Source organism: Ursus americanus, chromosome 9 (assembly GCF_024610735.1).
Source record: "Ursus americanus isolate L20-20 chromosome 9, mUrsAme1.1.p, whole genome shotgun sequence".
NCBI classification, from domain to species: domain Eukaryota; kingdom Metazoa; phylum Chordata; class Mammalia; order Carnivora; family Ursidae; genus Ursus; species Ursus americanus.
This window is the reverse complement of record NC_142135.1, coordinates 48996761-49013067: the sequence shown is the minus strand read 5'-3', so window position 1 is coordinate 49013067 and position 16307 is coordinate 48996761.

Sequence of the window (16307 nt, the reverse complement as noted above, 5' to 3'; positions counted from 1 at the left end):
AGGATAATAATATATTTGGTTACAAGAAACAGAAAATTATTCTGGTTAGCTTAGTCAATGTGTGTGTGTGTGTGTGTGTGTGTGTGTGTGTGTGTGTGTGTGCATCTCACACATCAGGGGGGGAGTTATAGAATCTAGAAAATTATTCAGCAGTGAGGTACTGGCAAAAGCTTAGCAGACACTCAAAAATCTATTTTATACGTTATAGACAAGGGCATTTGATTCGGGGGTGTAGCAATTACCAATGTGCAAAGGTTTCAAATGTCTATTTATTATCTACTTGGTTATACGAGGGGAATTTTTTTCTCCATTTCTCAAATGAAAGTTTGCCTTTTTGCCAAAGTTTATTTGTTCAGTTTATATCTGCAGAGGTCGAGCTCAGTGTTAAACAGCCAAAGTAAACTGGTCTTTAGAATTACAGATCCAGTTATCCTGACTTTGCAACTAACGACAAAATTAGATCAACTGTGCACAACTGCATCAGAGCTTAGCAAAGGAAGTTAAACCACACTTGGCTTATATATTACAAGGATATACTTATATATAGCTGCTCTGTTCTACTTTATTCCTAGCATGACCTTCAACTGACCAATACCATATTTTGTAATAGTAAGAGGAGATTCTATTTTGAGGGTAGCATTGCTCTTCTTTGTTACTTCCATAAGTATCTTTTCATTAAAAGCATAAACATTGGAATAATATTGACCCAGCTCCTCTTAAAGCAATGCTTCAATTAATTCCTCTGTATTTGCTTCTGGATCCCTGTTGCACCTAAAGTTTACTCCACCAGAAACAGAGCTGTCCTGTAATCATCTTTCACACTTTGCGGCATTTCTCCTACAGATCTGGAACTCTGATTTCCACTGGAATTTTTAGTCTATGTATCTGACGCCATCTTCCAGAAACCCCACATAATTTCTTGGAGCAGACTTTCTGGTTTTCTAGCATTCTTAACACTTTCTCTGTCTGTCTGTCTGTCTCTTTCTCTCTGACACACACACACACACACACACACACACACACACACTTTACACTTACTTATATATACCCTGGGATTTGTCGTGAAGAATAGAAAGAAGGTAGTCATGCATATGCATATTTAGTTTGTTGTGTTATTCAAATTTCAGCTGACTATTCTTTTATCTCAACATAAAAGATTGAATGTTATAGTTCATGTATTTGGTAATCACAGAGAAATTTTAAGTGTGGAATAGCATGCTCAGATATGTATATTAGAAAGATAAGTTTGGCGAATTTTGGAGATTAGTTTGAAAAGCTTTAAAATGGCAGGAAGAGAACTAGATGGAAGCTGTTTAAACATTTAAATGAGAATTATTAAGGCAAAGTTAAGGTAGAAGCTCTCATAAGGAAGAGGCAGATAGAAGATGCATTGCGTGGTGTGGATGCACAGGGCTCCTTCAATGGATGTGGATATGAATGGACAGGTGAGTTTGCAATGCCTTCTGAGTTTCTGTTTTAGGTCAGAGTTGTTAGAGATGACATTCACTAGAGTAGGAAATATAAAGAAGTGGATCGGGTTGAAAGGACATATAACCTTCATTTTGGCCTTCAAATGATCAGTTTAGAGCTCAGAACCCATCAAAAGGATGGAGATTTGGATTTAAGGATGATCAGGATATAAGGGGTAGTTAAAGTCAGAGGAAGTAGGAAATTACATAGAGAGTTCTGGTGGAGTGAAAAGAGAACCAAGGACAAAATGCTGGAGGGAAATAAATAATGGTTAAATAAAGAAGAAAACAGAAAACAATCATAATGGTTAAATAAGACAAAGAGAATGTGAAAGAATGATGTCATGGGGTAAAAAGACAAGAGAAATTCACCCAGGGAGTGGAGAACTCTGTCGAATCACATGAAGGACAGCCAAACAAAACGAATCCTCTGGATTTGGTAATTAGAAAGCTGACTTTCTTTGGTAGAGCATTTGAATTACATGGAGGAGTCAGGTAGGAGAATGAGTAAGGAGTGTGCAAGTGCATATAGAACTCAGATAACGAACTTGAGTTTGAGAAATAAAACAAAGTTAGAGAGGCATTGAAATTATGAAATTATTTTTATGATATATACATAGAAATACATGAAATTATCACTGGCTATGTCAAATAAAAAGTAAATAAATATAAAATAAATGTGAATTCCAATAAATAAAAATAAAATAAATACAAATATAAATAAATATAAAATTAAATTAAATTTGAAAAAAATGAAAAGCAGAATTTCTAGTATTTTTGAAAAGAGAACTCCAAATTTAAGTATCAAATGTTAATAGTACTTTTACTGGAATTTGAATTATTTCCTGGAATGGAGTTTTTTTGGAGAATAGAAATAAATCCAGAGTACCCATTACTTCTAGTCATGCAGAAAGAACACCACTCTATACCGTATGAGATAAGGATTTTAGGAGAAATATAGAATGTCTAGTAAAATGTAACAACGGTGTACTTTGATTGGCTTTGTTCTGATTTTAGCCAGAGTATCACTATCCATTACCATAATAATGCTGCACAATAAACAACCCCGACTTTCTATGGCATATGCTAATAAATGTTCCTTTCTGCTGATGAGTCTATGGGTCAGCTGGGTGATTCTGCTAAGGGCCTGGCTTGACTCATCTCAGCCGGGCTTGCTCATGGGTCTTTGGTCAACTTGTAGGTCAGCTGGGTGCCTCTGGGTCTGGAATGGACTCAAATGTGTCATTACAATCTCCTGTATGCATCTGTCATATTATTTTGACAGACTAGCCCAGATATTTCCCATGGCAACCACATGGAGGGAAGACAAAGTAAAAATGTACAAGAGGTTTTTCAAGTCTCTGTTTCACTCAAGTTTGTGAACTATAATATTAACCAATGCAAGTCACACGTTCAAGCTGCATCAGTATGAGAGGACACTAGCAAACTGTGTAAAAATAAGGAGTTGTGGAAAACCTGTTCATTCATCACAACATATATAGGGAGATATATGTTCTGAATGCATAAAATAACATCTTAATTTAAAAAATCTACTTATTCCAGTCTATCATGTTTTTAATCAGATACTATCATTTATGCTTATATGGATGTTTAAAACATAATTTATAAAACATAATTTATAAATCAATGCATGATTGAAAGTATTAAAAATCAAACATAAAAAGAAACGAATAGTCTGGAAATGTCTAAAACACAGTTTTATATCATAATAACTAACTGTACAACTTCATTTCCCTAAGCTTGTGATTCAATAATATCTTTTTTTTCATGGTAGGGGTCAACCTCAAATACCTTTTTCAGGAGGTTGATTCACATTTGATATCAAACATATGTTTTGCCTTTTAGACTTAGCTAGAATATTAAAATATTTCATTCTCTTTTCTTCCACTAGTGGAAGAAAACATTGTTTTTGGATTTCTCAAGAAAACCAATCACAGCATTGGTTACGATTTTTAAAATGACAAAAATTATCTCTACAATCATAGACTGAGACACATTCATTATGTGTGTTCGTTGTATTGATTTCTATATAACCTATTTTAGAATAATTAATTAATTTCTATTAATCAATTTCTATATAACCTATTTTAGAATAACCCATATACAGTTGGATAATAAAATTTCTACAACCAAAAAATCAATAATTGGCAATATCATACAAGGCTACACATCTCCAAAGTTTCTAGAGCCAAAATTAATATATTCAGGTAAAAGCTAAATCTTTCACTTCAGATTTATGAGAACATTATATAAGGCACAGAGTTAAATTAATGGAATAAAAAAAATTATCTGTAAGTACAAACTGCAATGATCTCCTAGTTAGGAAATGGCAGAAAAGTAGTAATTCGGAATAGGGGGTAAATTCCTGGAGCCAGAACATGGCTTCAAAATGCTCAGTAGGGCCTGAGGAAAAAAGGATCCCGTTGCTCTGAATCCGTCGCATCTCTAGCAAAGCAGGCATCACAGAGTAGGAAGGGAGTAAAGAACACAACCTTGGTCAATGTACTCATGATTCTAGCAATACTGCCCAATAGGATTTGCTTCATTTCATGGATATATTCTATATCTGCCCTGTTCCATATAGCGGCCACAAGTCACATTTAGCTACTGACAGCATTGTGGCTTATATGACTAAGGAACAGAATTTTTAATTTAAAAAAAATGAACTTAAATTTGAATTGTCCCATGTGCCTAGTTGCTTCGGCAGAGGACAATTCTATAGTTTCACCTATTGTGTTAGAATCTATATTCCCAGCTCAGTCTATTTCTTTGACTTGATGATAAATTTGATAAAAAGTATAGAAATTAGTCATAATGAGTTTTCTATTGTTCTTTTTCTATTGTGTAGTCATGCTAGTACATAATGTAAGAAAGTATCAGCCCACTTTTGAAGTCACTCGGACCAAAGCAAAACTGGTAAACACAAGCAGCTAGATAAATATTAACTCTGGTTTGACCGGGTGACAATATTGGAGTCACTGAGTGACGCCTTACTAATCTTTGCTCATTGTCTGAATACACTGTTGATGATGTCTGAGAAACGTTTAGGTATATTTATGATAGTATCACTACATGAATATTATATTTTAAACTGTTCAAGTTGAAGAGATAAATTATGCTAGTCCTGTTTACTCTTAAATTATCATTCAATACCACTTGGCCTTGGTTTAATTTGGCTTCAGAGCTCTGCCCCAAGTGGGAAATCTTTATTTATTTGATAGCACGCAGAGCAGTTCTCAGCAGAAGTGATATGAAGCCAGAAACAAAGTGGACTAACTTTGCTGTGTGTCTGGATTTACAAATTAAATGTATTTTTTCAAACGAGCCCTCTCCATGCACTCAGATGTCCTACTGCCTCTTGCAGAAGATAAACACTAGGAAAGATGGTTCACGTCATTCTCACTAACTTAAGTCCTGCTTCTGTTGACCCTTACTGGATGATCTGAAGGGAAAAAATAATTAGATCTTGCTAAATATTTGGTTAACTATTTCATTTTGATGTTTTATATTCTTCAACATACTATTTCATCCACTTATACCTGAAAATAGTTTCAAATGACATTGAAGTCAAACTCTTGGTGAAGTTGCTTAAAAATCTCTTTAGGCTAGTTCCATGAAATAAGGTGTATAGACTGTGTTTGTAAGTTTCCATGAAGCTGTTAAATACTTTGATTGTGAATGCATTTAGTTCTGTTGTGAGCCTTCCAAATTAAATCTTTAACTTGGAAGTGAAAATAGCACCTCTAAAGAATCATGGCTCAAAGATTGGACAATTACCACATGATTCCTTTTTTTCTTTCCTCCAAAATCACCTCTAAACTAATGCACATAGAAATGCACATATTCTCCTGTTTCATTTCCTACCCTTTCCATCCTTCCTGGATTTTTGTTGTTCTTAGTTCAGTTTCATTCTCTATTGTCATCAAACTATCTTCATATTACTTCCCAAAGACTAGCTCATTGTCAAGTCTCATCAGCTCTGACTCGATATTTTCAAACTTAAGACATTATTGAACAAAAATCAAGACAAATACTACAACTTAATAATTTTTAAAATGTTAATGTATATATGCATATATATGTATTAGAAATCAAGGAGATCAATATACTAATGCATTATTGATTGCTAAGCAAACTTAAGGCTCATTTTTATACTACAAAGGAAAAATACGACCCCTTGCTATAAATGATACTGGACTTTCTGCTCTTGTATTAGATTTTTAGGGATATTAAAGAAGTTTTAAAAAAGTTTGTTGAAGATGCTAAATTATGTTAGTGGCTACTATCTTTTCCCTATTTTTAAAATTTTTTTATTCAATGTGTTTAAATTAAAAAAAATCTTTAGTCTGCTTTGCCACCAAGAATTCATTACTAGCAATTAGATGAACTTAATAATTTTAAGTGTGTTTTATATTACTAGATATGCAGCAAGGCAATACTCCTTAGATGCGAACATGATCTAAGCCCAAAACATTTTGAAAAAAAGAAAAAAAATCATAGAAATATTCATGATATAAAAATAACTGTTTCGCTATAACTGATAACAGTCTTTGTAAAACATAAGGCTTTGTGAAGATTATCCATATTCAGATATAAGGAGACATAACAATATGTGAGTGGGGACTGAGGATGATATTTATTATTATTAAGATTGAAAAAAGTGTGCTCTTCATTTAATGTTAAGAAAAAAAGGTATTAGTAAGGAATACAATCCAAAAGCTTAATTACTTGTGCACATATTGAAAAAATGACATTTCCTTTACCAGGATCCTTTTTAGAGAATATGTCAGTATATAGGGCCTTAAGATCTTTAACTTTTTTTTTTCCTTTGTAATGTTCCTCCACATTGTTCACCTTTTGAAAACTGGGAAGTACTTACTTTGCCATATTCAAAAATATAGGTAAATAACTTTTTACTTTAGGGGTGACTGGGTGGCTCAGATGGTTGAGCATCTGCCTTTGGCTCAGGTCACGATCCCTGGTCCTGGGATTGAGCCCCATGTCAGGCTTCCAGCTCAGTGGGGAGCCTGCTTCTCCCTCTCCCTCTGCCTCTCCTCTTGCTTGTGCTCTCTCTGTTTCTCTCTTCCTCTCAAATGAATAAAAAAAATTTAAAAAATAAAATAAAATAACTTTTTACTTTATTATTGTCTTCCATCTGGCAACAAAACTAGACTACCTCCTTTATATTTTTAAATATGGCCTATTTAAAAATTATCTTATTAAATTATAATTATAGTATTCTATATTATATTATAATTATTAAATTATAATTACAGTTGATTAAAATTATAGAAAATTATAAAATTTATAAAAGCCATAAGTCTGTCTTTTTTCTAATCATAAATATGATTAAAAGAAAAAAATAAATAATTACTTATAAATTCATGCTTTTGGAGGTTTTGCTAAACAAATATGAAACTCAGAACACACAAGGAACAGAGACAGAAAATAGAAACAACAACATCAGAAAGAATGGCAAAAATGTCAAAATACAAATGCAAGATTGTTAAAAAGCAATCGTGACATATTTCAACAAAGGGAAAATATCTCCTGCAGGTTATCTCTCCAAAGTACTCTAGACTTTTATATCCAGCTATGACCCCAACTGGGATGTATAATAAGCATCTCAAACTTCACCTGTCCTTACCAGGACCTCTGATCCTCAAACACACAAACAAATTTAAATGCAACATCAAAAACTTCAACAATTCCTTGTCTGCTAGCCTTTCAAAATATATCCAGAATTCAAGTTTTCTTATCCTCCACTGCCACCTCAATGTAAACCACTATCATTTTTTCCCTGGATTGCAGAAAGAGTCTCCAAAGTTATCTTTTGGTTCTGCCTTTACCACCAAACCTCTTCCCTACCTGGTCAAAATTGTCTTATCAATTTGGCAGCCAGGGTGATTCTTTAAAAATGAATTAGATCCTGTTACTCAGCTCGGATCTTTCTAATGACTCCCCATTTCACTCAGAATAAAAACACAAATCTTTATAATGACCCCTTGGGCCGTATGTGATCAGTCTTCCACCACCATAACTCCTTGATCTCATTTTCTACCTTTCTCACCCACTCTCACTATGCTCCCACCACACAGACTTCCATACAGTTTAACCATCAATCAGAAATGCTCACCAAAGGGAATCCGCGCTTGCTCTTCTCTCTGTTTGGAATGTTCTTCCCAAGGTACAGATATCACTCCCTGCCTTAGATCCTTGGGACTTTGCGTATATTCTCCAAGAGCAGTTTCTGAAAATCCATTTAAAACTGCACTTCCCCAGACATTCTGCATTTTGCATCCTCTCTCCTGCATTAGGTTTCACCATCTAATACACCATACATTATACTCATTTATTTATTGTCTTCAAACTCTAGAATATGACTTTTATGAAGGCAGGCATTTTTGCCTATTTTGTTCACTGGATCCCACTGCCTAGAACAAAACCAGTCACATAATGGGTATTTAATGCATATTTATTGAGTGAATGAACGAGTGGATACTTGATATTCAAAGAACTCTTTAAAACGATATAGTAGAAAAAGTTGGCAAAGGATATGAATAGGTAGTTCATAGGTAAGCCAATAAACATTTGAAAATATGCTCTACTCAACAGAATAAAGGTAATTGCAATTATTTCAAATGAGATTTGTATTTTTTCCCATCAGATTGGCAATTTAAAAAATTGTTAGGTGCAGATACTAAAAAACTATGAATTTCTCTGACATATTTGGACAAAATGATGGGCATCTTCTCTTTGTTAATTGATTTCACTCTCACATTGATAACTATTGAGGGGATTTTCGTGGTTTCTGTGGTGGGAGCACAAACGTGGACCAAGATAAAGACCAACGCTAAGGGAATGGAAGGCAGTATGTTCCACTCCATTTTCCCCTTTTTCCCACACTTCCTTGAGCTCCTGGGATACTGACCTGTAAAGGTTCATTAGCTAGATGCCTGATCCTTGAATTTCTAGTTGTATTCAGCCAATGAAGATGAGAAAAAGATTAAGGTCATAGTATGTATGTTACCGACTCCCTTTTATCAGAATCTCTGCTGGTTGACAACATCCCTGAGGCAGGTCACAACTCCTTTGGGCAGTCTTTTTCACATACTCCCTCTGCCTCTAGAGCCTCCTGGTCTAGAAGTGGTAATTCATTAGTGTTATTAGCATTAGTGGATTGAACTACCCCTCATAGTCTCCCTAAATCCTAGCTGTTCCTTTATAATTGGTCTCTTTATTAAACTCTTCTCAAATTTGATGACTTTCATGTGTCCAGGTTCCATGCTGGGAGCCTAACTGGTACAAAAAGCAATGACTGCACATTAAAACTAAAAAATAAATGTAATCTTCTACCAGCAACTCTTGAAAATCTAACCTTTTCAAACAAAAGCACCAGTACTAACAGAATAATGCAGCATATTAACCATAATGGCAAAGCAACTAAAAATAATCTGAATCCTTTTCAATGAGGAAATAGTTATATCTATTATGGTATGATCATATTGTGGGTGTTAATGCAGTTATTAAAAAAAGAATTAGTTAGAAGTATATCCTAATTTGGAAAGATGACCATGATATATTTTAAATAAGAAAATTAAGAGTCAAAGTAATTGCTACATTTTTTTTAAGAAAAGCAATAAACCCCATATATGTGTATGGATAAGGGCCTGGGGAGATACCATGAAGCTATTAATATTAAAAAGAGCTGAGGGGGACATACTTAACATTTTTCTTTATAATATTTGCATTTTTTAAGATGTAAAATGAACATGTATTACTCCTACTTTTAGAATTAAAATAATTAAAAAGTGGTAAGAGTAATGAACATAGCTATGTTCCTACAGGCTAAGAATTTTTCTGCCTCCTAAATCAGACTTTATTTTCCAGTTCTTTTTAACTTTCTTCTAATCTCTACAGAGAATTCAAAAATCTCCTTCAGTGAGAGTAACAGGCTTTGGAGGGAGGAAGGGAGCTGAGTGAGGACCTCTCTATTTTTATTTTTTCCTACCCCTGTTTGTGGTCTGACTCACACAGGGCTGAGGCCGCCAACTTTCCTCTGGCTAACATGGCGCCTGTATGGAAATACTGGATATTTTCTTTTGCTTTAGTGTCCTTTATGACCATGTATTGTGTTGCAAGACCAATTGAGGAATATTTATTTCATTTTCAATTAATTATAGAAATGCTTATATTGTGTAGAACAGTCAGAATCTTACTCCAATCTTACCTCTTACTTAATAGCTATAAACTCAGAAGCTGTTCTTATCTAAAGAACATGTGCCAGGAAAGTAAATTTGGTATTAGAACAAGAGAAGCTCAAGATGTTAGAGTAGAAACCCACTGTAACTTAAATGTGGTGGGAGAAAAAAATCTAAACCCAATTAATTTTATCCTGTTTCTGTTTTTATTTCAGAGGACAAAATGGCCCATAGTATATGCAGATCTACTTAAAATAGAGGCTTCAAAAGGAGTTCTATGTGCATGGAATCTCCACCAGAATTGTAAAAGTACCCTACAGAGTAAGTATGCCACCTAAGCCGCCTCAGGCTCATTTCAAACCCTTCATTCCACATTCCAAAGGCATCTAAATAAAACATTAAAAATTGTTATAAATTGTTTAGAGTATGACCTAGATAGAAGGTACAGTCTCAGTTATCTATGAAATGTACACATTAATAATGAAATTTGTAGACCATTTTATTAAATACATTAAAACTTGCATCAGCAGAATGTATTAAATGCATTTATAAATCAGATAAAATGCTAAGCCCTTGAATACAGTTATATGATAAAAACATTATTAATAGGAAATGGAAACTGAGTAGCTGCGTAAATTAATCGCAAATAGCTTACTGCAGGGGCTGAGGTTCATATCTAGATTAATACGATTTGTTGAAGAATGACTTTGGTTAGATTGCTAGAGTAAACAATGATGAAATGGATTTCACAATCTCAGCACTGATCTGTGTGTTCATAGTATTCTCACCCCCATGCAATAAATAGTTCCTGTTTGGGCGATAAGTTTAAGTGAATGTGAAAAACAAAAGAAATGTATGTGTCTGGGATGCCACTTTAATACTGTCAAACAGCTTAGAGAGTTTTACATCAAATATGTAAGGTTTATTTCAAATATAAGGTTTGTGTCAAATATCTTATTTTGGGAATGCATGGCTATAATATGGGAGACCAAATATTTAACATTTTCATCTTGCATAGTAATTCAGACCAGATCTCCTACTTTCTTCATAATTCAGAAAAGACTATAGGCAGTTTAAATTGGAAAGGCAACTATGCTGTTCTTCAGGGTTTAAATATGGATATATTGGGGTGCCTGGGTGGTTCAGCCGTTAAGGGTCTGCCTTCGGCTCAGGTCATGATCCCAGGGTCCTAGGATCGAGCCCCACATTGGGCTCCCTGCTCAGTGGGAAGCCTGCTTCTCCCTTTCACCCTCCCCATGCTTGTGTTCCCTCTCTCACTGTCTCTCTCTGTCAAATAAATAAAAAAAAAATCTTTAAAAAGATAAAACAAAATAAAATAAGTAAATAAATATGGATATATCTATTGTAGACATGTCTACTACAGGCCAATAGAAGCTAATATTGGATAAAATATTTTCTGTTAAAGCAATAAAAGATAGAATAACAAATATCCTAAATGTTTCTAGAGATGGGCACATATCCATAAATTTTGAAATATAGCTTAATCTGGAGAAAAGAACCTTGAAAAGTAGTGAACATATAATTTGTTTGCTCAGCTATGGTACAAAGCCAAAGACAGGTTCCCTTATATTTGAAATAACATTTGTATCCCCATCACCACATAGGGAGTTGGCTCTAGTAATTAGCCAGCCATTAAAGCACTCAGAGCACTGACCTAATAATCAGCAATCTTGCAACTTTCTAGTCTGTATTTTAACAGTTCTGGGACCAAATTGAAGGTCTATAAGTATTTGTTATTTTTTGAAAATGTTTTGATTAAGAATTTAAAAAGAAAAAAAGGAATTGGATATTTTTGAATGATCCATGTGCTTCTAATATGGTCTGGGAACACAGTGCTTTGATTACTAAGCACAAGCATTCTATATCCCTAGGTATGTATATCTTACTAGTGAAAAATCAGATTTTACAAATCAAGGATCCAAATTCAGCATCTAATAGAAAATTTATTTTTAGATTTGTGATCTTGTTTTTACACAAAATCTGAAATATGTTAAAAATCTAACTGTGGTAGTCTGGTGCATTTAATTATTTTTTTTAAATTTTACTACTTTTAAGTAATCTTTACACTTAACATGGGGCTCAAACTTACTATCCCCGAATCAAGAGTTGCAATCTCTACTGACTGAGCCATAATATTAGAGAGTTCACATGTTTTTTAAGGTTGAATAATGCTGCTGCTTAGTTGTTTCATTGTATAAATAAATAAATAGTGTTTGGATTTGCATGATAAACTGTATAGTCACTCTACTATAAGACTGAAAAGATAGCGATTTATTCTCTCATTTTACAGTGATGAAATTTAAGACTCAAAGTTGTTAAATTAATTATCTTTAGTAACACTGAGACCTGGTCAGTGCTCTTTCTGCCATAACTTTCTGCTTGTGGTTGCATAAACCTTTTATTTGGGTACATTACTATATCCATTGTAGAGTGTAAATAAATAAAGTAAAAGGCTCTCTAGCTCCATTCCAGATTCAGTAATTTGCATACAGACATGTATTACAATAGGATAGGCCTATAGAGCAATATGGAGGAGCAAAGTCTTGGTGAAAAGTACATCTTGGCAGAATGAAGGTTGTGTTTGTCTTTCTGGACAGAAAATTGTTATTAGTTTTATTTGGATTAAAAATTGTAACTTACACAATTTTTCTTGTAAAATGGAGTGTACCAGAGGAAAATGAACTATTCATCCTTAACATCGCAGCATGAATTTATCATGATGATCTGTAATATAAAATTATATAATCATAAAATATCTGTGACAAAAAGGACACAGGAGTGTCTGACTCTTGGTTTCAGCTCAGGTCATGATCTCACTGGTCGTGATCTCATGGGTCATGAGATGGAGCCCTGAGTTGGGCTTTGTGCTCAGCCAGGAGTTTGCTTGAAGATTCTCTCCCCATGCCCGTCCCTCTACTCACACTCTCCCTCCCTCACTCACTCTCTCTCTCTCTCTAAAATAAATGAATAAATCTTTTTAAAAACAGAAATCTTAGATTTCATCTCCTCAAGCCCCTAATTTTACAAATGAAGAAACCATGTCACAAAAGTCACATATTAATATTTAAGAGCAGATCAGTACTATGACATTATATACTTTAAAAGATGGAATTGTGAAGAGAGAGGTTTCAATACTTGATAACCAATTTCTTCCAAAACCTGTCCTACAAAAGGCTTGTATAGAAAGATCCTTTGGTCATAGATGTTTATAGAATGTTTCATTCAGCACTAAGAAGACCAAGAACTCAGTAAAGTTATGTATTTAGGAATCTAATTTTCCTTCATGTCACCAAGCATTTTCAGAATTTATTTCTCCATGTATTCTCATTGTGTTTATGTATACTTATTAGGAAGATCTATTAGGAAATGCTGATCTATAGAGATACTTATCAATCTTTCAAATGAAAACATTCCCTTTCTCAATAATCTCATGTAATTTTAGTGTAGGTTGATCAATAAATGAACAATGACTAAAACGTTATTAAGAATTTGGTAATAGTAGTAAATTGTTTCTACAAAAAGAGTTACTAACATTTACTTAAGTTTTTATTTAAATTACAAACATTACTTGAGATAATAGATGAGATAGATAGATAGATAAATAGGTGGTAGATATTCTCGGTCCTAAGGCTGACACGCTGTACAAGGAAATAAATACAGAGCAATCTTTAAACTAAACATACATATACAGAGAACTAGATGGAATAAAGTAAATGACTAGGGAATGGAAAACCTAACCTTAAAGAGAGAAGTATAGGCCAATAAAATATGAACTATGCTTCTTGTTTAATTTATCCTAGTCACAGGGATGTTGATGGGGAGAATAAAGGTAAATTATTCTTTATAACTCTTCCTGAATATTTGCCCAGAAAAAAACCAAAATTCCACATGCCTCACTTGTACAATGCTAATTTATTTCCAAGACCTAGAAAAATTCAGAATTGCTTTAGTATGTTTCGCCCAGCTCTATTTCTCTAAACACTGTGTGTTTTGAAGCGCTTTCTTGCTTTTGCATTGGAAGAAGTGTGTGGTTAATTATGAGACATTTTCTTTTGCAGAAGATTCAAAAAACAGTTTCTTCAAATTTCCAGAAAATAAAAACACTAGTGCTTTGCCTACCAAGAATATAAGTGAGGATGGAGCTCATTATCTCCATCTCCAAAGAGCAAACATTAATTCTTGTCAAGATACCACATTCTTTTTCAAAACTTATTTCCTTCTTCTCACTTTTCAATAGATCTACCATTGCTTGCTTGGTCATTCATTATCTGAAAGAGGGATTCATAGAGTTGGCCATCGAAGAACACCCTTCAATGACAGTGTAAGTACCTAAGGTGATATTGCCAAAACTACAGTTCCTCCTTTGGTAAAATGAGAAAGGACCCTGCCGTAGAAGACTTCATGGTTGTCAAGACAAGACACAAGCCAATCTCTAAGGCTATGTATAGAGCTTATGTTCTAACTTCAACCCTGAAACTAAAATTTTAATTTTTCATCAAACTAAAGGAAGAATGGAATTAAGATTATTTGAATGCATACAATGTGAGAAACACACCATTAAGTTTTGAATACTGTTATTTCAATTGTCCCTGGCTTAAAGCTTCTAACATAATGGAATTATCTTGAATTTAAGATGAGAAAACTGAGGCTCAAAGAAATGGGGTAATTTATGAGACACTGTGTGACTAGCTAAATTGCAGTGGTGGCATTTGAAAGCAACTGGATTAAATGGCATGGTCTTTTCTCTCTATCAGTACGGTTCCATGAACACAATATCTAAACTCAGGGAAATAAGAAAAAATAAAAATAAAATCATCTCTAAAAATAAAGTTTTCCCTATGTTTCTCTAGGCTTCTTCAGGCTGAAAATTTAAACACAAAATCATAATAATTAGAACAAGCACTCTTTCTTTGATTTTGCCTAATTTATGTTTTTGATCCCACACCTCCCAATTTACAGGAATTTCCATTCTTCACTATCTTTCCCTCTCTTACATGCTTTATGAGACTTTACTAGATATTTTATAAAATCAAACTTTATGTTTTTTCAAGTTTTTCACATAAAAACAAGATAAATGGAAAAGTGTCCCTTCCTTACAACTCTTCATCTTCTCTGGCTATCGCTTTATCTTCTTTTTTTTTTACAGCACTACCCTTTTGAGCCCATGATCTTGAAAAAGTTGCCTTCATTTTATTCGACTCTTTATATTTCATAACCAATACTGATACGACATCTGGAATGGTGGGGGTGGTGGTGAAGGCTGCCATGAAAACAGTCCAATAAAAATGCGTTGTTCAGAACTAATGCCCTGTACTTTTTAAATCTGTGTTTTGGCTCAAATTAGGGGACTTCAAATGTAAGTATAATAGATACTTCCCAAAATATTAGTTTAAAGTAATATATTTAAGTTCAATTAATTGACATATAGTGTCTTACTAGTTTCAGAGTTCAGTGATTCATCAGTCTTATATTTTAAAAAATTTATAAAAAGAAGTTAGAAGCACAGTAGAAAATTGAAGACATTTCAAATTGTTTTGGAGAACTTCCAGTGTCAGTTATTTAGATACAGGAGATAGCTAATTTAAACTATCCACGTAATTTAAAACATATTCATTTTCTACCATTTCAATGAATACAATGTATCTTTCAATATTCCTATATCTAGAAAATAAAGGGTCTTATTTATACTCATAAAAATAAAGTAGAATATTTAATGTGCTGATAAATAGAAAATACATTCTGTACCCGGTCTTCCCATATTCTTTTTTCTCTGGTTCAAAAATATGGAGGAAATTCTTGGGCTATAGGGAAATTTGGATTATCGACTTTTTGCATGACTGCTTTAACTTTGTCTACACAAGTGCACAGGCCATCCCGAAGCATCCATGCATTCTGCTGCTGATATGGACACACATTTGTTGGCGCCAGGTTACCTACCCCAGGCCCTGAGCCCCTTTTCATCTTGGGTTGGCAATAGGAGGGAACATAGCAATTGACTGTGTCGAAATGCCTTAAAACATCACCGTGGCACTCAAACCCCTGCTTCTTACCAACTGAGGCTAAATCTTTCCCAGATGCCCAGGCTTGTTCACTTGGAGCTCAACTTCTGTGCTAGGTGGAGGAGGTGGACAGAGTAGAACAGCTCACAGCAGCTCCTCAGCCTCCTTCCATTTCCTGTGGTTTTTCATTTCACCAGGTCAAAGAAGTCTCTTGGCAAGTGAAGACACTTGGCAAGGCACAGTGTGCTAATGCTTTGCTGCATCCTCTTTTTCTCCCCCTTTCCCATCATTTTCCAAAATGACTGGTTCTAACTGGGAAGCATTCCAGGGCTCACTTAGTCCATCTTTACACACTTTACCAAGGTTCTAGAAGCCAGTTTGAAAAAAGGTTTTGAATTTTCTGTGGCAGATTTTGCTATATAAAGAATATACATTCTAGTTGATATAATTCAGTCTGAGGACAGAATCTACCTACTTAATCCTTGGGCAAAAAATCTTTTATTGTTCCCTTGCACATAAAAGTAATTCCAAATTCCTGAGAGGACATCAAAAAACTTTCTTAAATCTGGTCCCAGGCAAGTTGAAGACAAGAAGTT